This window comes from Protopterus annectens, chromosome 10.part0, assembly GCF_019279795.1.
Source record: "Protopterus annectens isolate FY-2018-M chromosome 10.part0, PAN1.0, whole genome shotgun sequence".
Taxonomy (NCBI): domain Eukaryota; kingdom Metazoa; phylum Chordata; order Ceratodontiformes; family Protopteridae; genus Protopterus; species Protopterus annectens.
The window spans coordinates 1,645,971,994-1,645,997,376 of NC_056744.1; the positions used below are offsets into that span (position 1 = coordinate 1,645,971,994).

Below are 25,383 nucleotides of genomic sequence, written 5' to 3' on the forward strand. Positions count from 1 at the left end.
CAAATGCTCCATAGCCCGTCTCAACAGACTTGGCTATAGCCCCATCTTGAACTTCCTCCTCCGACTCCACACCAGAGTCTTGGGACAGCGACTGTTTCGATGCGGAGCCGATACATCCTTCGGCTCCGTCCTCGGCTCGATCTCCTCCTTGAGACCTTCCTTGGAGGGATCCGGTCGTCGGGTTTCCACTGTCGGCTCGAGGGGCTAGTGGCATCGGACCCTTGTCCACCCGCTCTCCTCTCGGGCTTTGGTAAGCTCGGACATCGGCCTCGAGCCTTCTCTCTCCTTGGAGCCGACCATTCCTGTCTCTTCGGAGCGGGTATGTTCTGGTCTCCCGGGGAGAGGAGCCTTTGAGGTGATGAGGAGTGTCCTGGCCTCTGAGCCTGGTCAACGGTCCATCCCTCTAGCTCCTCCCTCATCAGTGCCTGCAGATGCCTCTTGCCAGCCTCTTGCTCTCAAGCCCAGGGATCCATCGCCCCAGGTTTCCCCACTGGGAATTTCCTCCTCTTCCGAGGTTTCTCCTGACCCTGCAGGGGAACCCTTGGAAGAGGTGTAGGAAACACACAGACTCCCTGAGTCTACTACATCTGATACCGACTTAGATGAGTCGGAGGGTTCGGTCCCCTCTGAGGATGTCTCCTTTTCAGACATCCTTGAGCTCTTCAAACAGAGGTGGCCTCCATTGACCCCTCCGAGGATGAGTCGGTATACCTGGAGGCTTTGGATCCCGACCCTCCACCTCCTGGGTGTCTCCTCCTTTCGACCCACTCATGCAGGTAGTGGCTCGAGGCGTGGGACTCCAGATTCTGTGGAACCTGTCCCCAGAAGACCATCCAAGTTCATTACGGCCCGTCAGATAAACAGTTCCTTTCCAAAGGTGTCTCTGTGGATGCTATGGTGGTGGCGGCCACTAAGAAGGAACTGGCGGATCCTTCAGTACCTGTCCATCCTCCTAACAAGGACTCTAGGACCATGGACAGGTATGGAAAGCGGATGTTTTCTTCAGCGACCTTTGCTATGCTCTGAATTACCTTTGTCACTTCACCAGGCTTCAACGAGATATTCTCAAGGAACTGGGTGAAGTAGTCCAGGATCCTTCTGCTGCTGGGGCTCAGGAAAAGATTGCCTCACAGCTTGCTATCCTGAATTCCATATCTAACTCCTCCATGCGGCTCCTATCTTATGCGGCCGATGGAGCAAGCCTTGGGCACAGGAGTTGCTCTTAGGCGCCAAGCCTGGATGCGGCTGTAATTTTGCGGACCCCTTTGGCGTCCTTCACTAATACCCCTTTGATGGTTCGGCTTTGTTGGGACGGCAAGTGAAGGATACCTTGACCAGGTGTGAGCAGGACGGTAAGACTCTTTCTGCCGTTGGAGTCCAATTTTCCACTCCTTCTAGACCATATCCCAAGGGTCAGAAAAGATGTGGTTCCATAAAGCCCAAGGAGCTACACCGGACACGTGGTCAGTTTACCCCAGAGGCAGAGGGGTAACAATAATAGAGGCAGGGGGTCCTCAGAACCAGGGCAACAGGGAGTCTCTTCCTGAGAAGCCCTTTCAGCATCCCTGAGGTGTTGCCCGACTGTCCACCCTTGGAGGCAGTCGGGAAGGATTTCACTGTACCCAGTAGCCTGGCAATCTCTATCCCAAGAGAAGTGGGTACAGTCGATTATATCCGAGGGTTACAAGATCCCTTTTCCGATACTTCGTAGTTTTCGTACCTCTACAATCCCTTCCAGACATCTCACCCGGTCAAAGGGATTTGGCAAAACAGGAGGTTTCAAAACTCCTAGAAAAAGAGCCGTCCAGACAGTGCGGCAGACCAAGTAGGATCCGCGTCTACTCAAGATTCTTTTGGTCGCCAAAAGGACGGGAGAGTGGAGACCAATATTAGACCTCAGCAATCTGAACAGATTTGTCAAAAGGCAAGATTCGGATGGTCACGCTTCAGTCCATTCTGCCCTTTCTGGGCAAGGACAACTGGATGTGCTCGATAGACCTTCAGGATGCGTACTATCACATAAAGATTCACAGGCACTCCAGGAGGTTTCTCCGCCGCTAGGGACCAGTCATTACCAATTCAGAGCCCTGCCCTTTGGCCTCACTTCAGCCCCCAGAGTGTTTACCAAATGCATGGCAGTGGTCACAGCTCACCTGAGACGCCCTAGGATTCCAGGTGTTTCCTTATTTGGACGACTGGCTCCTCTCCGCCACCACCAAGTGTCAGCTTCTTCAGTCCAGAGACTACACCCTTCAGCTTTGCAAGAATCTGGGAATTTCAGTAAATTTCGTAAAATCTTCTCTGCTGCCTTGCCAATCTATCACCTTTATAGGCGCAGAGTTAAATACCGTCAAAATGTTAACCAGACTAACAGATCAAAGAATTCTGGACATCCAAAAATTTGTTCGGCTTCTGTTACAAAGCAAAAGATCAAAGCCAGGTTTGTCCTGAAAGTTCTAGGTCTAATGGCTGCAGCCATTGTTCTTCTACCACTGGCTTTCATCGTCTCCTGCAGTGGATGCTTTTCACGCAGTGGTATCACAATCTTCCGATGAGACACGAGATCTTAGTGACACAGTCGCAGGGCTCATCTGGGCTGGTGGATATCTTCCCTGTTCTTCATCAGGGCCGACCCTTTGTTCCCCTCCTCCAGTTGCCACAGTCACCACGGATGCCTCTCTGATCGGGTGGGGGCATTATCAGGGCAGGATGGTCCACGGACGTGGCAACCCATAGAATACCATCTGCACATAAATGTCCTGGAGATGAGAGCAGTGCTTTTAACGTTGCAAGCCCTCGTGACTTTCTTCCCACGGGACTATTGCAGTACAGACGGACAACATGTCCGTGGTCTGGTACATCAACAAACAGGGTGGAACCAGGTCCTATCTCTTATGTCGAGAAGCTCTCAGACTTTGGCAATGGGCGATCTCTTCTCAGCGGTTTCTGATAGCAACGCACATCCCGGCAGGTCCAACCTATTGGCGGACAGGCTAAGCAGATCTATTCTGATGCCTCGTGGTCTCTCAATCAATCTGTAGTGGATCAGATTTTTCTGAAGTGGGGCACTCCTTCTTGCGATCTTTTCGCTACCCGTCAAAACAACAAGTGCCCAGACTATTTCACTCTATTTCCTTCCAGGCCAACCCCTGAGAGACTCTCTAACCCAGGATTGGCCTCGGGGACTTCTTTATGCTTTTCCTCCCTTTCCATTGATTCCACATGTCATTCAGAAAGCCACCGTTTTGAGAGCCAAATTGATCCTCATTGCTCCTTTTGGCCTCGACAAATTTGGTTTCCGTCTCTGCATCGTCACCTTCTGGTGCAGCCCTGGCATCTGGACCCAGTTCCGGATCTTTTGATCCACCAGTCGGGTCAGCAGCACCGGGCCATTCATTCTCTCAACCTCACTGCTTGGTTGCTCCACTTCCTTCCCTAGCCAGGCTACCAATGATTTCTGACTCAGTCAGAGACATTATAGTGTCTTCTTTGAAGTCGTCCACTAGGACTATTTATGCTAGCAAGTGGCGGCGATTTTCGATTTGGGCAAACTCCGAAATATTGATCCTTTTACTGCTCCCGTACATTCTCTTTTTTTTTTCCTTCATGGAGGTTTTTCATTCGGGATCCTCGTCATCTACAGTCAAAGTACAACTGGCTGCTATTTCCAAGTATCATGTTGGCTTGCATGACAATAACATCATGTCTCATAGATTATGCAAGGCCTTTTTGAGAGGAGTTTTCTCCTAAAGCCACCTATAAAGCATCCTCCTAATGGGATCTAAACTTAATGTTGGCATCCTTGATACTACCTCCCCTTGAACCGTCTGCTTCATGTTCTTTGAAGTTATTGACGTGGAAGACTATATTTTACTGGCTGTCACTTCTGCAAGAAGGGTTTATTCAAGCTCTCTGTATTCGTTCACCTTATTTGGTTTTCATAAGGACAGGGTATCGTTAAGAACTAACCCTTCTTTTCTCCCCAAGGTTGTATCTCAAACCAATATTAACCAATCTATAGATCTACCAGTCTTTTTCCCTAACTATTCCGACAGAGCTGAACAGAAATTGCATTTTTGGATGTCCATCGTCAGCTCAGGTACTACTTGCATAGGACTAAACAAATTAGAAAATCGGACCAATTGTTTATCTCTTATGCAGAAAACAGGTTAGGTCTTCCAGTTTCTAAAGTGACCTTATCCAGATGGTTGACTTCCACCATTTCCTATGTGTACTCTCTCAGAGGCAAACAACTATCTTCTAAGCCAAAAGCACACTCTACCAGGAGTCTATCCACTTCTGCAGCTTTTCAGGATAGACTTCCCATTGATACCATTTGTGCAGCAGCTACTTGGGCCATGCCTCATACCTTTATTTCTCATTACAAGTTGGATTTGGCCTCCAGAGATAGGGCCAGTTTTGGTTCCACAGTTCTCAAGAGTCTGTTCCGTTGAGCCACCCGGGATTCAGGTGCTAGGGACGCGGTCCCATCCAGCAAGAATGAAGGCGAGATTGACAACTTAACATTTAGAAGTTATGTACCTACCATAACGTTCCATGTTAGTTGTCTTCTCTTCGTCCCTCCCTCCTTCCCCTGGCCTGGACAGATCTTGAAGAGTTCCTAATAGTTTGTTTCCTCTGGATCTTTGTTATGAGGACTTCTTTTAGGAAACTTTGTTCCTAATTTGGTTAGGATAACCTTTAGCAGGGTAAGTTAGCTGCCAAACGAGATCTGAGGTAGTTCCGCCTTGCATCATGGGATATAGGGTTGCCTCGAGCTGATAAAAGGAGTTCTCGAGCTAAAGCAAGTGTCGATTCCCCATCCAGCAAGAAAGAAGGCGAGAGAAGACAACTAACATGGAACGTTATGGTAGGTACATAACTTCTAATTTCTGACCTCACCAGAGAACCACTACTGCTCTGCTCAGTTTTACCAAAGTCATAAACTCTGATAGAAACACCAGTAACATAGACTCTCCTATTCATCCCTTAGCTGGTTCCGCAGCTATTTCACCAGCAGACTACAGTCTGTAAAATGGAAATCAAACCCCCCCCCCCCACTCTGTCTGTCCCTGTTGGAGTACCTCAGGCATCTATTCTAGGCACTGTACTATTCAACACGTTCACCAGTAATCTTCACAAAGCTACAAAAGAAGCCTCCATAGTACAATATGTAGATGACGCCACACTCATATCCTTTGCACCAAGCCTACCACTACTCCACAAGATGACCCAGGACTTCTTTTCTTTATTTGACGCCTGGTTAGATTACTACCAACTACCTTTAAATGCTAAAAAACAATGCTGCTTTTGCCCAAATCTCTGTCAGCACAGAAACAATCCTTCAACACCACATCAGCAAATAATACCTCATTTGAAACAGTTTCCATCACAAAGCTTCTTGTTGTCTTAATTGATGATAACTTAAAATATTTAAAATATGATGAACACCACTGAAGCCATCATTAAAACTCATCAAAAGTTGGGCTTCCGCCACAGAAACAAATCTTTCATACTGACTTCAGTAGGAATTCTTTAGCAACTTATCTTCTCCCTTCATTTCTCTGTGCAACACCAATGGTCACTAACCTTCAATCCACTTTAAAAAAATAAACTAGAGGTTTGCTGCAACAAAACAGCTAAGTTTGCATCCAGCTTACCAAACCATTCACACCACTGGCTAGCACTGAAGCACGTGTACTAGCTCGAACTACCTACCTTACCTACTCCCAGCTAATTAGTGCCCACAAAATAATACACAAACCAGACACCTGCCTATCACTAGAAAACATCCGCAAATACTGCTTCTCTCCTAGGAAGCTTCACTTATAGAACAAATATCTCCTGATCAGGACCAAGTCTCATAACTGTGCAGGTGACTCACTTTACTCAACCTATGTTGCTAAGCACTGGGACTCCACTCCACCCATCCTAAAATAAGACAACACCACCAAACATTTCAAACACAACCTAAAACAACACCTAACTTCCTCATGCCCATACTCATGCTCCCATCCTAATTAAACCAACCATTCTGTTTTTCTTCCATTGCCAATTTCTCTGCCAATCACCCTGAGCCTTTCACCTTTCTTACCACTCTTTGCCTTTTATCTCCACTACTGCTCCTCCAACTAAAATATACTAGTAATCTTCTCCTACTAATAGCCCCTCCTTACCCACCTCATTATCATCTTACCTATCTACTGTTATCTAAATCTGTCCACAAAATGAACTTTTGCTACTTATGTTTTTCTTTCTCCTCTATTTTCTGTTTCTGTTGTAGTGACATCCAACCTCACTGATGTCAATATACAGATACTGAACTTATGTGCATTATCATTGTTCTTGTATCTCCAGCTATTACATGTTAACATTTGTTTGACTTATGTAAAATAATATAACATTTAAAGTATACGATAAATGTCTTTATTATTTGTTTCAGTAATACTTTCAGAAGAATGCTTAAAATGTTTAATTTTTATTCATGTTCATTCAAATATGCAATTTATGAGGAGCTTTACTCCCCAGGTATCTGCTGAGAAATGGGACTTGTGCCCAGTCAGACTTTCCAAGTAAACAAAAGACAATTAAGAAATAATAAATAAATTAATAGTTGTTGGCAAAAACTGCAAACGTATTACTCAAAAGGATAATTTTAAAAAGAAAGGGTTGGTCACGGGGAGGAGAAGATGCCTGAAAGCCTAACTGCTTTTTTTTTAAAGAAATGGCTTCTGGGAACCTAGCAGTGCTGTGAATTCCTCTTTCTTTGCCATTTCTGAGGATTTCTAAAGACTGACCTCTTAACTGCAGCATAATTCCTTTTTTTAATCATCTTTACTGAATTGTCACTTATGACATAGACAATCATACATTTATATAAATGAAAACAACAACCAAAACAAGCAGGAAAAGTAAATTGCTCTAAAAAATCTGCCAGGCCCAAGAAAAATTGAGCAATTCCACCAAGACACGACTCCACTGTATTCACACGAACAAAGTTTATTAGAACACACCTCCTTGTAGAAATAAAACCATAAACGCTGTTATCACCACAAATGCGTTTTTGTCTCTTAAAGACTTCCTCAGATGAAATAGAAATGCATACCTATTACAATTCTATACTAAATTAGGGCTATTATCTAATTAGCGCATTTTCTTAATATAATTATATACACTTAATAAATATCCTTCCCTATAAAATCTCTAAAAAGTTTTTAAACACATACATAAATATCTGCAAAAACCTTTCTCTAACCTCTTTCATTTCATATATATATGTAAATATAAATACAAAAATATGAATAAAAATATATACTTATTTAATATGTACTAGAACCTTTTAAAACAATTTAATACAATCTATTCCCACATAAAACTCTGGACAATAGCACCATCTTATGTCCAAAGATGGAATTAAAGTGCTGCACATGTATTTCTTAAGCAAATAATTCAAACAATAATACTTGCAAAAATAATAAAAACAATTATTTTTGTTCTTTTTAACAAAGAATACATTTTTTACAGAAACACTGTAGTTTTGCAGCCCTTAGCTTTAAAACTGGGGCAACAACAGATTCAAACAGTGGAACAGGTAAATACTTCCAGTCTGGATGAGACTATTGTTTTTGAAAGTAGCAAATACAGCTACAATGTGTTATAGTATATACAATTATAGTAGCAAAGAAATAAATAAAACACATTTCTCATTATTATCAAAAGGTTTTAAATTTGTACCTAAAAGGAAGGCGGATATTGGTAAAGTATTAATAGATCTAAAATTATTTTTAAGGAAGAAAAATTTTGAGCTCTTCTTTAAAGGACAGAATATAAACCCACGAAGTACAGAAGAATTAGGAAGAAAAAGCACGTTTAACTGCACCCACAATTAAAAATGTTTGAGGTAATAATGGAAAAGAAAATAAGATCAGAACTTTTAAAGAATAAGAAAGGGTGCAACGTAACAAAGGAAGAAAATAAACTACTAAATGAAATGAGAGAGGACACCTCTATAGGGTTATGAGACCTGACAAGGGTGGGGGGACTGTGCTTATGGACCAAATGGTGTATGAAGGAAAGATGATGGATATACTGGAGAATACAAATAGATATGTTAGAGTTTCAGTTAATGAAATAAATATAGGGAACATCAAAATCTATGTAATTTTAAATGATTTATTGCTGGAAGGATTAATAAGTATAGAAACTTTTAAATACTTGCACATAGAAAAACCAAGAATACCAACCATTTTTGGGATTCCAAAGGTGCATAAAGATATAGAACACCCACCAATGAGGCCTATTGTTTCCTCAGAAGGATCTATAACAGCACCCTTGGCCAGATGGTTGGATACTAAACTTAAAGATATGTTGCTTGGAAGTCAAGGTGTAGTTAAGGATTCTTGGAATCTACTATGTAGTATAACAAATAAGATATATGATGAGAAAATCATTTTTATAACTATTGATATAATAGATTTATTTTTGTCAATACCATATGAAGAAGGAATGAAATGGTTGGAGGAAGTGTTAATAAAGTATGGTAAGTTTAATAATAGAGATTTTTATCTTATTTTAACTTTGATGGAAATGGTTTTAATAATTTTATACATTATGAAGGGGAGTTTTTCAAGCAAGTACAAGGAGTAGCGATGGGGGCAAGGTGTGCCCCTATGTACGCCAACATTATTCTTTCAATTTGGGAGGAAAAATATAAACTCCAAATATGTAAAATGTTGGAAATTGTACAAGCGTTACCTGGATTATATGTGTTTCTTATGGATAGGCTCTGAAAGTATGTTTCTTGAATTTTTAAATTATATTTCAGAGTCGACTGATTTTTTGAATTTTATATACAAGGTTAACAAAGATAAACCGGACTATCTGGATATTTCTATAGTGAAATGGGAAGGTGATTTTAGCTCGAAGATTTATCGGAAATAAACTTTCTCGAATTCATATCTACATATAATAGTGCACATCCCCTACATCAGAAACAAGGAACTGTTAAGGGACAATGTGTTAGGGGTAGTCATATGACATCAAGAGAGTGTGATTTTGATCAAGAATGTAAAACATTGAGGGAAATGTATAAAGAAAGAGGCTACCCCAATGACTTTATAAATAATATAGAAAAAGAGGTCAGAGAAGGGAGGCAGGATAGATTTAAACCCATTTTGGGGGCTAAAACAGGGCTAAGTATGGAAAAGGTTAAAACAGCCAACAACGAAGGAGAAGGAAATTTTGTGTTTGACTATAGTGGAGATGCAATAAGAATAAGAACATTTTTAGAGGAAGAATGGACCAGATTTGGAGAAATATCTGACCTAGAAGGCATTTTTGATAACCCTTTAAGATGTACATACAGAAGGGGTAGAGGTCTAAAAGCTATACTAGAAGGTAATAAAGATGGCCCTAAGTACAAAGAGTGCAAAGTAGGGACTTTCAAATGTGGACGATGTTCGCAATGTCTGTATATCCATATGAGGGACACCATTCTAGTCAGTAGTAGGGATAGGTTGATTAGTAGTAGGGACTATGCAAATTGTGACACTAGTGGGATAGTATACATAGGGCTTTGCCATTATTGCGAAGCATTTTATGTAGGTAAATCGGAAAGAAAGTTAAAAAATAGAATATACGAGCACAATTATGAAATTAGGACAAAATGTACTAAAATGCACTTTATAGACACATGATAAGTTGTCAAGAAGGCAAATTTAGTTTCTTTGTATTGGAAGTAATTCCAAAACACATAAGAGGAGGTCCATGGGAGACTTCCATTGAATACAAAGAACTACTTTGGCAACTATCATTGGAAGCTACCAGATTTCCAGGTCTGAATGATGCAGTATCACTTGCCCCAGTGTTAAAGCTAAGGGCTGCCAAACTATAGTGTTTCTGTAAAAATGTATTCTTTGTTAAAAAGAACAAAATGAATTGTTTTTATTATTTTTGTAAGTATTATTGTTTGAATTATTGCTTAAGAAATACATGCGCAGCACTTTAATTCCATCTTTGGACATAAGATGGTGCTATTCTCCAGAGTTTTATGTGGGAATAGATTGTATTAAATTGTTTTAAAAAGTTCTAGTATGTATTAAATAGGTATATATTTTTATTCATATTTTTGTATTTATATTTACATATATATGAAATGAAAGAGGTTAGAGAAAGGTTTTTGGAGATATTTATATATGTGTTTAAAAACTTTTTAAAGGTTTTATAGGGAGGGATATTTATTAAGTGTATGTAATTATATTAAGAAAATGCACCAATTAGGTAATAGCACTAATTTAGTATAGGGTATTTAAGGGAAGAATTGTAATAGGTATGCATTTCTATTTCATCTGAGGAAGTCTTTAAGAGACGAAAACGCATTTGTGGTGATAACAGCGTTTATGGTTTTATTTCTACAAGGAGGTGTGTTCTAATAAACTTTGTTTGTGTGAATAAATGAAAACAAACAATATTGACATATTCTTAGTTACAAACATTATACATCACATATAATCTTCTCTAGGTTATTGTCAATCCAGCATTACCTTCTAATTCAAATACAGTTGGTTTAGACTTTAATGTCTTTTTGACAGCCACAAGAATTAACCTTAGCAAGGCCTTACTATGTCTTGGTGATTCAGAGCCTGTATCACATCTTAAAAAAAAAAAAAAAAAAAAAAACATTTCCTTAGTTACACCAATTTGCTCACCCAGTATGTCTGACACAGTATTCTGTAGCGAATTTTTAAAGCCTGCCAACTCACAATGCTCCCAAAAATATGTTCCCAGTTACTTCTTTCTTTCCAATCACATCCCCAACATTTGCAATCTACATGAGGAAAATTTGTTTGGAGTCTGCTTGGGGTATAAAATACCTATGTAAATGCTTCCAAGCAAAAATCCTAAATATTCTAGAATGTGTTGCATATTTGAGAGCCATACATATATCCTGCAATTGTATATTTGTGAATTGCTTATCCATTCTTTCTTTCTAGTCTTTTCTAACCTCTTCTGATTGATTCCTACAGTTATCATGCAATAGTGTATATGCTTTACTAAGTATCCCTTTTTAAAAGCAACTTCTGTTCTAGATCCAACTAAAAACTCTGCGAGTGCTGGTCTTTCACTTAGGATTCCTCTATCCTTTTCTCTTTGTCTATACTCCGATATCAATCATTTTTATTTGATGCATGTTTTTTTTCACGGAGGCCCAGGATGTCCAAGATCCAAGGCATAGCAGATACAGCAGACGTACATAATACCAGCACCGGATATTAAGATGCAGAGATTACAAGAGATTACATATTTAAGCACAGAAAAAGGTTAGAGATTACATAAGTAAAATTCCATGTTAAATTCCACAAGCAATTAGTTTAAAATTACACACAAAACAGAGGAACCTTTTTACAACAGGCTTGTAATCTGGTAAGGATACTGATTAAGTTAGTTAAGTTTAAAATGTTGGTTGAGTCTAGTTTTTAAATTGATAAGTTTTGGAAAGTCCAAATATTACAGCCAGAAGAGAGTAGGTAATATCACTTGCATACAGAGTCAGGTAAAGAGAGGAATTAGTTTTTTGTTATTAATTTTGCTAGTTCTAATTAGGATTTTAGAGGAGGATCGCCGTCTAGGGTTGTAATATTGTTAAGTAATAGATTATTGTCCTAGATTATAGTCCGGATTATAGATATAGAGGATTTTGGTTTGGTTGTACTGTTGGTTATACTGGATTAGGCTTCAACCAAATCAATTTAGATTGATGCAATGATGTCCTAAGGTTGAGCCCAGTGGCAAACCTGCAAATGTGGTTGTAGCAAATTGAGAGCTTGTTAAGGACAATTTTGATTTCAAATTGACATAGAGGATGCATACAGAAGGGTTGAAAGAAGGTGAGAGCCAGCCAAGGCAATTTTAGCTGAAGGTTTAGGAAAGCTGTATTGAATAAAAGCTATTGAGTTTTTATATTGATTTATGTTTTTATATTGGTTTGGATTTATTGTGGTGGTTGTGGTTGGAGCCTATTGTCTTAATAGAGACACCTTACTAGTTATAGTAGATGGGTATTTGAGGGGATTGTGCCAGGCCATGATTTTATGGTAAGGGGTGAAAGCGCCGGTAGAATGTGTTGTGTTGGTTGAAAGCATTTTAGTTTATGTTCAGGGGAGGGAGGAGACGACGTTGTTCAAGCCAGTTTCTATTGTATTAAAGGGTCTCTGGGTAGCTTGGCATGACTCTACTGAATGTGTGGGATGTGAGTGAGCAGTAGAGTCATCAGCATATTCAGCATATTACAGACTTTGGGATGATGGTATAGATTGTAGGCAACGAAGTTAGAGAACAGCAAAGGCCAGAACATAGAGCCTTGTGGTACCGAGGGTGTTAGAGGACAGCCTCGTTTGCTCTGCCAGAGGACAGCCTGCTGTCGACAGAAAGGAGATAGATTGAAACCATTGAATAGCTCAGTATCTAGACAGAATGTTTGCAGGGTGTGGATTAAAATGCAGTGATCAGATTAAAGTTGGTGATTTGGAAATATAGAATGAAAAATAAAGGTCATATTTATGGTGTTTATATATTTATTATGGTGTTAGTAAATAGAGGGCTGAAGTAGTGCTGGAGGGAGGACTGTGCTGTGATGAGAGTGGCCCGATTTTGGATTTTTATTTGCATGAGTTGTCTATGAATGTATTTTATGAATATTCTTTTCCAGAATGGAGATGGAGAGAGTAAGTGGTGGTATAGAGGATTGAGAATTCAGTAGAGCTGCCTCCCCTTGTGACATTATGGAGATTAGATATTTTGATTTGGGGGATTTTTACTACTTCTACTATGGTTCGATTGATTAGTATTGAGACGGGGTAAGCAATAGCATCAGCTGATTTTTGTAGGTACTCGGCAGGGAGTTGATCAGCAGAAATTGTAGTCATTGATAGGGAAGGCACTCTAGTCTGCAGACCAAATGCATTCTTGGCCTCTTCTATTACCTTCCCTCTCTAATTATTTACTCCCAATACATTGGTTCCCTTACCAGTTTCCTCTAATAAATTCCTGTCCCCTCTTGTCTGTTCTCTGTTCCCTTTAATTGCAGCCATCTCTACTGGCAGATTCTCCTTTCTCCATTCCTGTGTTGGCGTACCTCTTAGAATAATTTCTGCTGCTTTATGTATATAATATTCTGTGTGGCTATTGTTATTCTCTTTAAGGATCTGCATCCAAAATCCCACTCTCTTTGTTTTTTTGAGATACCCCTTTGCTTCATTATCATCCCTTTCCACTTTGCATTACAGGTTTCTGCTTGTGCTTTGTATATGAGCCTTAACTGTGTAGCTCTGAAATACTCCTTCAAATCAGGCAATCCCAAACCACCTTGTTCTATTGGAAGGATCAACTTATTCCACTTGACTAATACGCTCTACCCCTGCCAGATAATATCCTTCAACTCTTTATTAATTGCTATCCACAGCTTCTCCTCTGGTTGAGAAAAATATGCCTGACCTCTGTATAAAACTAAAAGGACTGAAAACATTTTAACTGCTTACATCTTGCTATCCATATCCATAAACAAGAGCTTCCAGATCCTTAGTTTTTGTATTATCTTTTGTTTAGTCTATTCTTGCATATCCTTATCTGACATAACAGAATCCTTTCTAACCCATACTCCTAAGTACTTCATTTTATCATGTCCCCATAAATATGGGTATTTCTGAACCAATTTGTGTGTGGATATATAGTGCACAGCTATAGCCTTAACTATCTCAGAATGTTTTATCAGATACAAAATATTATCATCTGCAAATAAAGCCAACTTTTCTTGATTACCATACATTCTATATCCTTAAATTTCTGACTCCCATATTTTCTTTGCCAATGGTTCTAAATATAACACAAATAACAAAGGGGAAAGAGGACACACCTTCCTGGTTCCTCTGTTCAGACAGACTTGATCAGAGAGGACCCCCCACTTTAATGCTTGCCTCCAATCCCTCATATAGCTTTCTAATTAATCTTTTTATTGTGCCAGAGAATGCAAATGCTTCCATTGCCCTACTCATAAAAACCCAGCTTACTCTGTTGAATGTTTTTTCTGCAGCAAGACATACCAACAAGAGAGGTATTTTCTTACACTCTGCTTTCCTCTGGATCAACATTGTTCTATTAATGTTGTCAAATTCTTGCCTCCCATCCATAAAATGACACTGGTCCATGCCATCAATTTTGGCATCACCTTTAACATTCTTTTAGTCATTATAGAGATAAACACTTTATAATCATGGTTTAGTATTGAAATGGGCCTATATAAAGCTGGATCTGATGGGTCTTTACCATCTTTAGGTATTACAGCTACCACAGCTTTCTTGTAGGAGGCTGGTACGTCTCTTAAAATACTGTTAAACAAAACCTTCCAGATCTTTATCACTTTCTTCCCTCCTACTTTCCAAATTTCCACAGGAATATCATCTATTCCTGGAGGCTTGACAACAGCATAATTCCTTAAGAGCAATGTGTGAAACAATATTTTAGCCCTATTATTCTTTTTTGTCTCTTTTCCAGATCTATGAGAAGATTCTGGTCTGATATAAAACAGGATATCCTGGCTTAATCTCACATTCAGTATAGATGCCTTTAATACCCTTAGAGAACACCTGCACCATCATTCAGGTATGCTGCTTTAAAACCAGTCGTGAAACAGATGCCCTTACAGAAGTATTTATAACATCATAATTTCATCTGGCCATGTGCCATGAACTTTATGTACAAAATGTACAGTACTTTTTAATAACTCCTCTTTGTATTTTTATTTGAATATATTCCATAATGTAGGCAGCTTGTTCGGATGAAACCAAGGTAGTTGTTTAAATGGATATGATAATTCAGGGCAGTAAATGAAAGGGTTGCTGAAGTATTCATCTTTTTTTAACATATCTGTTGAAAATTTTGAATTTGTTTTCCTCTGAGAACATAGTAGCAAACAGCAACACAATTTTTTTAATAGGAGCTGTATCCATATTTGCTCATTTTTTATAGTTTCTATGCAGGTATGATTGGTCAGCTCTAGAGGTTATCTTGCCTTCTGTGAATAAGGATGTGTTTTCCTTGCTCTGTCTGAGTTAAAATGTTTATCCTTTAAATTGAACAGAAGAGGAGGGAGATAGGCCAAGTTTTAGAAGGAACTGCTATTGCTTATTCTAAAAGTCTTTTTTGCAGGAATGAAATTAATTTCTCCCCATTTACATAATTTCAGCAAATTTATGATCTCAGAAAAAGAAATGTTTTCCTATGGGAACCTGAAGCCACTATAGTGAAGTTATGTTCGTCAAGCTCTCTCAAAGACAGAAAGTCCAGCTATGACCTACAGACATTCCCTTCAGGAAAACTTTTCTCTTTTCTTTCCTATGCTTCTTAAAACATCCTTTCAGTTAAGGAAGTTACAGGCTGGAAGGATACAGGGGTAGTCAATGATGAAATTTCCTCCTGAGCACCCTGAAGTGGAATACAACTCAAGCATCCCTTTGGCAATTTCTAATAATTATTATGTTGCTGGGACCCTACTTTTGTCTAATACCACGTCTCAGTCTTCTATGTGGAAGCAATAAAAGTGTCATGGTGAAAAAGCTGGGAGAGCTAATGAGCTGGGTGGTGGCCGTCTTAATATCAGTTAAGAGGAGACCCAGATGTATAGATAGATAGGTAGACATAGCTATACATATACATATCAAGTATAAAAAAGTCTTTATCAAACTTTCACTAAGTTATATTGACCCGAATTATATTTATGATTATTGTCTAAAATCAATTCACTGTTTTATGTTTACTTTTTTTATTGCAGAGCTTTTTTTCCCAGGGACTCTACTGAAAAGGGGCAGCTTGTCTACCCAGTCAGACCAGCCCTGTAAACAAATGCAACAAATAAATATATATTTACGTGTGTAGGTAGGTAGGTATATTGCTATATACCTTTACATATATATCTATCTATATCTGTGTATGTGTATAAATGTAGATGATCTAGATAAAAATTATATAAATATGTGGCTTCCTGTCACAACCTTGAACCACAGAAGACTGAAAATCAAAATCTTGAAACCATAATATGGAAAGACCATTAGGATTTTTGGTCATTCATTCTCCACATTTTAGGACTGTGCATTGCTAGCCCAATATTTTAAATGGTTAGGAGTATGTATACTCTACTAGAGAATCTGTTCTGGCTATAGAACACTGACAAATATACTTCTTTTTGAGGCTGGACTAATTTGTTTATGCAGCACTGTATAGATTAATCATATGGATTAAAGAGGAAAAGTTACAGTAAACTAAAAATAAGTGTGTCAAACTGAACTCTAACCTTAATGAAGATGTTTTTTTCCCTAAAGGTTAATTATGGTATTATGATTCATGAACAAGGAAAAAATATTAAAAAGAAAGAGGCAATACAGCTAGAACTCACTGCTGCTAAACAGACCATTTAGAAAGTAAGAGGAGTGGTAAGTGGAGTGGACATGTAGAGATCATTGTACTGGAGATGAATGTTTACTGTGTGAGCTTGTGATGGAACCTTAATTTACCATGACTTTTCTATAATGTATCCGCAAGTGAGAGTACCATCAAGTGTTGCTAGCTGAACACCCTACCTCCGAGGTGATGTGCACCCTAATAACTTCTCTGAAATGCCTCGCCCAGCTGTGTCATTCTCTTGCTTCCTGGTCTTCACTAAGATTAGGTGGATACACCTCCCCTGTATGTCACCTCTTTCCTTGCACTCAGAGATGTAAGTGCCTCTTGTGTTGTCATTCCTCTTGTTCATGTCTGCTTCTCCTGTCCCCTGGCCACTAGCTGATTCCAGGTTCCATGTCAGCTCCTGCAGTCCCCAGGCTACTAGCTGATTCCAGACTCCATGTCAGCTCCTGCAGTCCCTGGGTCCACCAGCTAATTCCAGGCTCTGTGTCAGCTCCTGCAGTCCCCAGGCCACTAGCTGATTCTGGGCTCCATGTCAGATCCTACAGTCCCCAGGCCACTAGCTGATTCCTGACTTCTTGTGGGCTGCTGCAATCCCCAAGCTACTAGCTGATTCCAGGCTCCATGTTAGCTCCTGCAGTCCCCAGGCCACTAGCAGATTCCAGCCTCTACATCAGATCCTGCAGTCCCTAGGCCACTAGATAATTCCAGGCTCCATGTCAGCTCCTACAGTCCCCAGGCCACTAGCTGATTCTGGGCTCAATGTCAGATCCTACAGTCCCCAGGCCACTAGCTGATTCCTGACTCCTTGTGGGCTGCTGCAATCCCCAAGCTACTAGCTGATTCCAGGCTCCATGTTAGCTCCTGCAGTCCCCAGGTCACCAGCTGATTCCAGTCTCCATGTCAGATTCTGCAATCCCCAGGCCACTAGCTGATTTCAGGCTGTATGTCGGTTCCTGCAGTCTGCAGGCCACTAAGTGATTCCAAGCTCCATGGCAGCTCCTGCAGTCCCCAGGCCACTCACTGATTCCAGGCTCCATTTCAGCTCTTGCAGTCCCCAGGCCACTAGCTGTTTCTGGGTTCCATGTCAGATTCTGCAGTCCCCAAGACACTAGCTGATTCCAGGCTCTACATTGGTTCCTGCAGTCCCCAGGCCACTAGCTGATTTCGGGTTGTCTAGGTCATAGTCAGCACTTCATCCTTCTCCACCACAGAGCTGACATAATTAGTGAATAATCTGCAGATCCTACTAAGCGTACTGTCTGCCACCCACTTTTATACCACTTGCTCCCCCCAGAAAAATGGCAAATGCCTTTCCTATGTCATCTTCAATGTCTTTACTGTTTGTCCCCCTATAACCTGTTGTCTGTCAAAATATTTCCTTACCTACTTCTTTGACTGTCTGTCCTATGGCTTTATACTGCATCCTTTTGTTCTCACACATAATTTTTCAATGCATACTGTCTTTTAGTGCTTTTATTGATTTTTCAGGGAATACTTATAAGCTTCTGGCATGCCTTCTCTCCCTCTTTTCTTCTGTGTTACTTGTATTACATCTCATGTTTCTTTATATACCTTTGAATGTATGTCCTGCACCTGTTTGGTTATTATCCTCTGAGCTTGTCTCCATCTATCATTATGGTGAAGGGATCTGCAAGACTGCATGATATAGGATGGATATAGTGCAGTACAAATCAGGGCTCTGAGTTCTCTATACAGAACTTGCACTCTTAGCTCAAAGTCTCCCACATCTAAATTTTGTCAAGTATTTCATGCAGAAAGAGAAATTTCAACATGATAAATACCTTCTGGAAATGAAGGAAAAGGTCTGCTTCTACAATATTATTCCCTTGAACCATATACATGACATTCACTCAAAGATGTGTTCCTCCCAGACTACCCTTTATAAATCCCTAATATATCATATGTACCACTCTGTAAATGCATCTAATCCCTGCATAAATATTTTGGGTATATGTTTTATATTAAGAGAGAGTAGACAAATGAGAGATGGGTTGTTAACTCTTTAGTTAGGATCAGTTCTCTTCTTTTAGAAAAAGAACTACAACACTTGTCCTTTCAGAAAGTAGAAGAATGCCTTTCTCTTCCATAGCAAAAAAGGTAGATGGAACAACCTTGGGGTTAAAATGACTTTATAAGCCTTGTAAAAGTTAGCTGTGAAGCCTTCTGGAACTAGGCTTTTTCTAATTTCCCAGGCCCAGATGGTTGCCTGAGGTGCCAAGGCCTGGATGGTTGCTCAACTCTACCCAAATTAATTGGATAATTCAGCTTCGTAAGATCCTCATAAGTAATCTGGGAAAGGAATACCGAATGTGGACTGCAGGACGCATGTCTAAAAACCTTTTGTGAATCATCTAGTTTCCCTATAATCTGAGTAGCCTTGCTCACATCATACTAGATTACATTTGGGGAGTCACACAGACCTACTTCATATTACATATTATTTCATATTATGGATGGCGCAGTGGTGCAGTGGTAGCATGTCTAAAAACCTTTTGTGAATCATCTAGTTTCCCTATAATCTGAGTAGCCTTGCTCACATCATACTAGATTACCTTTGGGGAGTCACACAGACCTACTTCATATTACATATTATTTCATATTATGGATGGCGTAGTGGTGCAGCGGTAGCATTGTCACCTCACAGCAAGAGGTTCTCAGGTTCGATTCTCGGCTGGGTTGCCTTCTGTGTGGAGTCTGCATGTCCTCCCTGCGTTCGTGTGGGATTCCTCCAGGTGCTCCGGTTTCCTCCCACGTTACAAAGACATGCATCTGGAGCCTTTCTCCCCAGGCCTCCGCTGAAAATTGGCTTTGTTCCAAGTTGGACTTTCCTGGTTAACAAATGTTAAATAAATAAAAAAAATTACCCACCTTCCCGCAATGGATCTTTCAAGGAATTTGCCTAAAACAGAAGTGAGGCTAATAGGTCTGTAGTTTCTAACATAATTTTTATTAACTTATTTTTATATATATTAGTGTTATAGTGGATGGTTTCCATGAGCTGGGAACAGTACCTGTTTGTGATATCTTTAAAGGACATTAAATGTAATATTGTTAGTAAATGATTTTTAATTGTTAGTAACTGTATAAAGGGATTGAATCAGGACCTGTCGCTCTCCTACTTTGGACACAATAGAAGAGTCTTTGTGGGTTCTGTTCAAGCAGCTTTATTATACACAAACACATCACGATAGAAGTTAACTGACTTTAACTTAAGTAACATATATACAAACTAACTACTGCAGTCATACGTGCTCACTCTATGGCTACACTCTCTAAATGGCACTAGGAATAGCACGTGCCTGGTATTTATATGTGCATGTCAGTCCTTGATATGCTTCTTAAAGACACAGCATGTACACTCTGATCTACATCCTCCCTCTTTGTGAAATAGATCATGCAATGTTATGAATCTATTTGGCATGCAGATATTACAAGTGATTCTTTGTCATGCAATTATACAAGACTAGATATATATATATATATATATATATATATATATATATATATATATATATACAGTTATGTACATGTTGCTCCATATTTCACATTGGGCCAGAATATTTGACCATATCGTGTGACATAAAACTGGGAATTAGGTTTAGCAACTGGAGCTGTCTCTACAGAATGTTCAACCTTGGAAGTATTTGGAAAATCTTCAGGAATGGAAGTAGAGGTTGAAACACACTCTGAGATGGGAATAACATTTGGTTCGCTCTGAGATCTAGAGTCTGTATCACAGGAACAATGCTGCGATGATGATTCTGGTACTGGAAGAAGATGCCTGCGATTTCTTCTGTACTCCGCACCCTCAGATTCTACAATGTAGGATCTCATCTCTGCACATATGCCTGTAACCTGACCAGTCCGGTCTAAACCTTTCACCATTTGTATCTCACTGTCTATCCTTCCTTCAACGGATGAAGAAATCTGCTCGATTTATCATAACTGGACTTCTGGATAGAACGCTTCTTGAACAACTGAGCCTTGATGGTTCTGTTGTTCTTAGCTCTAGGCCTCAATAAAGTGGAACTAATAGGTAGCTTTGTTCTGGTTTGCCTGGATAGAAGTCTTTGAGCAGGTGAGCCAAGTATATCATCACGGGGTATGTTTCTGAGATTAAGTAAATTCAAAAAGACATTGGTATTGTCACGCTTTGACCTTTCAAGTAATTGCTTTGCACTCTGCACTGCACATTAAGCTAATCCATTTGACTGTGGATATTCAGGACTGCTAGTAACATATATAAAGTCACATTCTCTTGTAAATTTCTGAAACAACTGACTAGTAAATTGAGTACCATTGTCAGAAATAACTTTGTGTGGACTACTATGGACTGAGAAATGCTGTTTCAACTTAGTAATAACAATAGTGGATGTTAAATTAGGTAGTAAGTCAATCTCAAACCAATTTGAATAACAGTCTACCAATACTAAGTAGTGTTGATTGTACCACTCAAAGATATCAGTGGCTACTGCTGACTAAGGTAGTTCAGGAACTTGACTTAGCTGAAGTGGCTCTCTTTGCTAGTACTATTGCATACTGAACAAGAAGAAAGTACTTTATCAATGTCTTTCAGTAATGAAGGCCAAAATACTAGTTCTCTCACTCTTCTCTCAGTGGATGTGGAACCTGGGTGACCACAATGCAAAATCTGGATACATTCTTGTTGTAAGGAAGCTGGAACAACAATTTTAAGACCTTTGAAAATAAAATGCCATCTTCCATCAACATTTCATCTCTGTAAGGAAAATAGGTTTGCAATTCACTGCAATCCAGCATTAATGTAGTGATTGAGCTTTTGCAAAATTGTATCAATCTTTGTGTGATCTCTCAGGTCATCAAGCTAGTGGTAGAAAAATTACACACTGCCATCACATCAAAGTCAAAATTCTCTGCTTCAAGCTGTTCCATCTTATTTCTGGGCAATCTGGATAAGGTATCAGACAGATGGCGTAGTTTGCCTTTCGTATAGACCATTTTGAAGTTGTATTTTTACAATTTGAGCATTACTCTTTGTAATCTCGCTGGAGCAGAATGCATAGGCTTCTTTAGAATAGTAACTAGAGGTTGATGGTCAGTTTCAGTCTGAATAGCTCGACCATAAATACAATCATGAAATTTGGAATATGCAAATACTATTGACAAAAGTTCTTTCTCAATTTATGGGTATTGCATCTCAGTTTGGGTAAGTGTTCTAGATGCATAGCTACTGGTCTGCCCTCTTGAAGTATAACTTCACCAAGACCAAATTTTGAAGCATCACGGGAAAGAGTGACTGGTTTATTCATGTCATAGTATCTTTATGTAGGTGGGGTAGCAATTTTCTGCTTAAGGTCTTCAAATGCCTTCTGGTGTTGTTCTAACCATGACCATGCAACATTTTTGCACGTAAGCTCTCTAAAAGGTGCTGTCAACTCACTGAAGTCTGGTATAAACTTGCCTAAATAGTTGACCATGCCTAAGAAACACTGCAGAGCATGAATATTATCTGGTGCTGACATCTCAAGAATAGCTGAACTTCTAAAACCTATGATCCAAAAACAAAATATTCACAGAGACATATATGAAGGGTAGCATGGGCGAGCATGAAAACCACAATATATTTTTGCTAAAACATAATAATAACTGGCTACTAGATAAGGTGGATGATTTAAAAAAAAAAACTTGGAAATAAGAAATACTGTAAGAATTGTTGATGTGCCTGAGAAAATGGAAGGATAAAACATGGTTAAGTTCTTACCAGGTGGTTTTCTAAAATGTTAAACCTTCAGGAGGACTTGTCATATGGTATAGACAGAGCTCATGGATCTCTCACAAACCCTTCAGCTAAAGAAGAGGAGTCCCTCCTATGTCTATAATTGTTATATTCTTCTCCCATCTGGACAGTTTGTTATTAGAAATCCTTGGGCAAATCCACCTGTGAACATTGGTAATTCTGCCATCAGATTTGATAATGACTATTTACAGAAAGTAATAGAGAAAACAGAAAACACGCTTAACACTGGTACGGTCACCAAGAAGATATGATATTACATGCCACATTTTATTTCAAGCAAGATTACAAATCTTTCTTTCAGAGGGAACAAGTACTTTGACTCCTTACAAGATACTCTTTTTTTTTTTTTTTTTTTTAATTTATACCAATTACCCGTCTTCAGGAAGAAATGGACCAGGTCCATACAAGCCTAAAGAGACAAGCTGAGACCTGGGAGGACGACTGCACTTTATAAGAAAAAGCAGAAAGTCTCATGAAAATGGAACATTAATACAATGAGCTAGTGAATTTATCTAAATAAAATATATATTTTGTCTATCCAATAACATAGATATAAAAATCTCACACAAGACTACATCTTTTTGTGACTTTGTGGTGACATTATTATCCATTTTCTCTCTGGATTTAAAATACAGGTTTTGATAACCTATAGTATTCCTTTAATTTGTCAACTTAAATATAACACAGCTTTTCAAGGTGTGTCCTTTCTTCTTTATGACAAGGACTGTATATATCACATATTGTTTGATAAACTTTGCCTTAGGTAAGTCTTCTTTCCTGTTTCAACATCTTTTATTTAAATACATAAAGTCTATTTTAAAGATATATATCAATTAATGTATCAAACATCTTTACTCAGCATTTTAGCATATTCTGTCATGTAGAGATACACTCTGCTTCACAGTAATTTTCATTATTTGATGTTGTTAATCTTCGTTCATTCCTTACTAATGGGTTATCGGTTCTGTCTTCAGAACCAAGCCAGTCAATATCAAGCTTGCTTCAGCCAAAATCTCTCAAGCCAAGGTCCTACCCAGACTGCTCTGCTCCCTGTTACCTCAGATCTCATTTGCCGCGTTGCTGAACAGCCATGTCAAGCCACTCTCTCAGCTGTCTAATTTTTTTGACAGTTTATATATTGTTATTACTCTAAAATTTTCTCAAATATTTATTCTAATATTTTCCTACCCTATCGCACACTTTAGACTCTCTCCCTTTAGTCTTTTCCCTTTATTACCCTCTTTTCTTACCTTGTGGTAATTCTCCATTACCATCATTGGTAATCCTTCCTTTTCTCTTTTTTTTTACCCTTTTCTTGGGAAGCTGTTATTCTTCCTTTTGCTACTGTGCTTCTTCTCCACAACAGCTATGCCGGATAAGAAAAGTTCCATTGGTTTTAAGCAGTGCAAGGATTGCGACCATAAGTTACCACTTTCCGATGGCCATGATTTATGTGTCTACTGTCTTAATGTCTCCCACTTGAAAGGAGATCCTCCGTGTGGGATATGTAAAAACTTCTCTACCAGGACTCTCAACAAGAGGAAGATTAAGTTAATTTTTAAAGGTCTCCTCAAGTCTCCTTTCTCTGAGGCTATTTCTGAGTCAGAGAGCTCAGCCCCTCCTGTTAAACCTCACAAGAGGCATTCTTCCTCTTCTTCATCAAAGTCACTCTCTTCTTCTCCCTCTGGAGATTGTAGGGAGTCGACTCACAAGAAGGTGAAATTGATTACTACTCCGGTGTTGCCACCTGTGACCCTGTCGGCTCCAGGCTTGGCACCGCCCCAAATGATCCTGACTACAGCCATGTCTCCTTTATCAATATCAGCACTGGAGTTCCTGGTGCAGACAACTATGGTTCTGACAGTTCTGTCGCAACTCCTAACGGCACCGTCAATACAGATTCAGTCCTCTTTGGCACCATTGGTACAGTCACCCTCGGCTCCAATTATGACTCTTCTGTACTCCACGGCGCAGACCTTTTTGGCACCGTTATGTACTTCAGTGCAGTCATTCTCTGCAGTCATTCTCTGCACTGTCCTTATTGCCGATACAGACACTTTCCACTATGGCACTGTACCCTTCGGGGCAGACCTTTACCTTTACAGTGCAGACACCTTCAACTACCACGGCGCTGACATCTTTAGTGCAGACCTTTTCCCACACCGTTTTCTTCAGTGCAGACTTCCTCGGCTCCAAGCTCTGCACCTATTGAATTAGCAAGGACCAAATATTCCCCTTTATTGGATCCTTTTGTAAGCAGTCAGCATAGTCCTTTCCTGGAAAGGCTAGAATCACCGTCAGCTTTCTCCATGAGGTCAACCAAGAGTCGTTCTGAGCAGGATGTGTTGCGGCTTGTTGACCAGTTGCTTGTAGACAGAGGTCTCTCTCAACCATTGAAGTCCATGTTCCCTCATTCAGGTGAGCATATTTTGCCTCAAACCCCAATGTATACTCCTCCTTCGACTTCCACTCAAGTCTCGAAGCCTATTACTCTGACAGCAGCTTCCCTCCCTCCAACTCCAGTAGTGGATTTCACTTTGGAACCAGAGTCATCCTTGTGGCCTTCAGTGGACTGGGCATTGGGCTCTTCCCAGGCCAGTGGCTGTGCCATTGGGGAGGGCATTCATGGCTCCATGCCGATTTTTTCTATGGCACCTTCCAGGGATGCTCTCTCTCTTATGGTTCACGGTCCTCTTGAGACTCCTGGTCTGGGGGTTGGGCTCGTCGGGGTGGGGTGTGACCCCGGTTCCAAGGTTGTCGTGCTCGGTTCTGGGCTCCCATCCCTCCTTGGGCAGGCCAGCCTTCCAGGCCATAGAGAGAGTGCTTGCCTTCGCTGGCAAAGCGCATTTGTCAGAATCATCTCCCCCTCTGTGCCGCAACTGCCACAAGCTTCAACTCCCGGACATCGGGCACAAGAGCCTCAGGTCTCTCCTCCTCAGGAGACCCCCTCTTTGCAATCTTCCCCAGAACCTTCCACTGAGGAAGCACCCTGCAAAGCATTGTGTAAGAGGAAGCACATGGACTCCACTGAGGAGTCATTGACTGAAGATATGGATTTTGATGACGGGGAAAGGTCCCCATGGTCACCCTCTGATGAGGTGTCCTTTGGTGACATCCTTGAGATCCTTAGA

General features: G+C 40.0%; 1 pseudogene; it reads left to right on the top strand.

The window, feature by feature from the left end:
* The first annotated feature begins 8,058 nt into the window (after nucleotides 1-8,058).
* The window catches only part of LOC122814361, a 33,514-nt pseudogene continuing 16,189 nt past the window's right edge, over nucleotides 8,059-25,383 (top strand).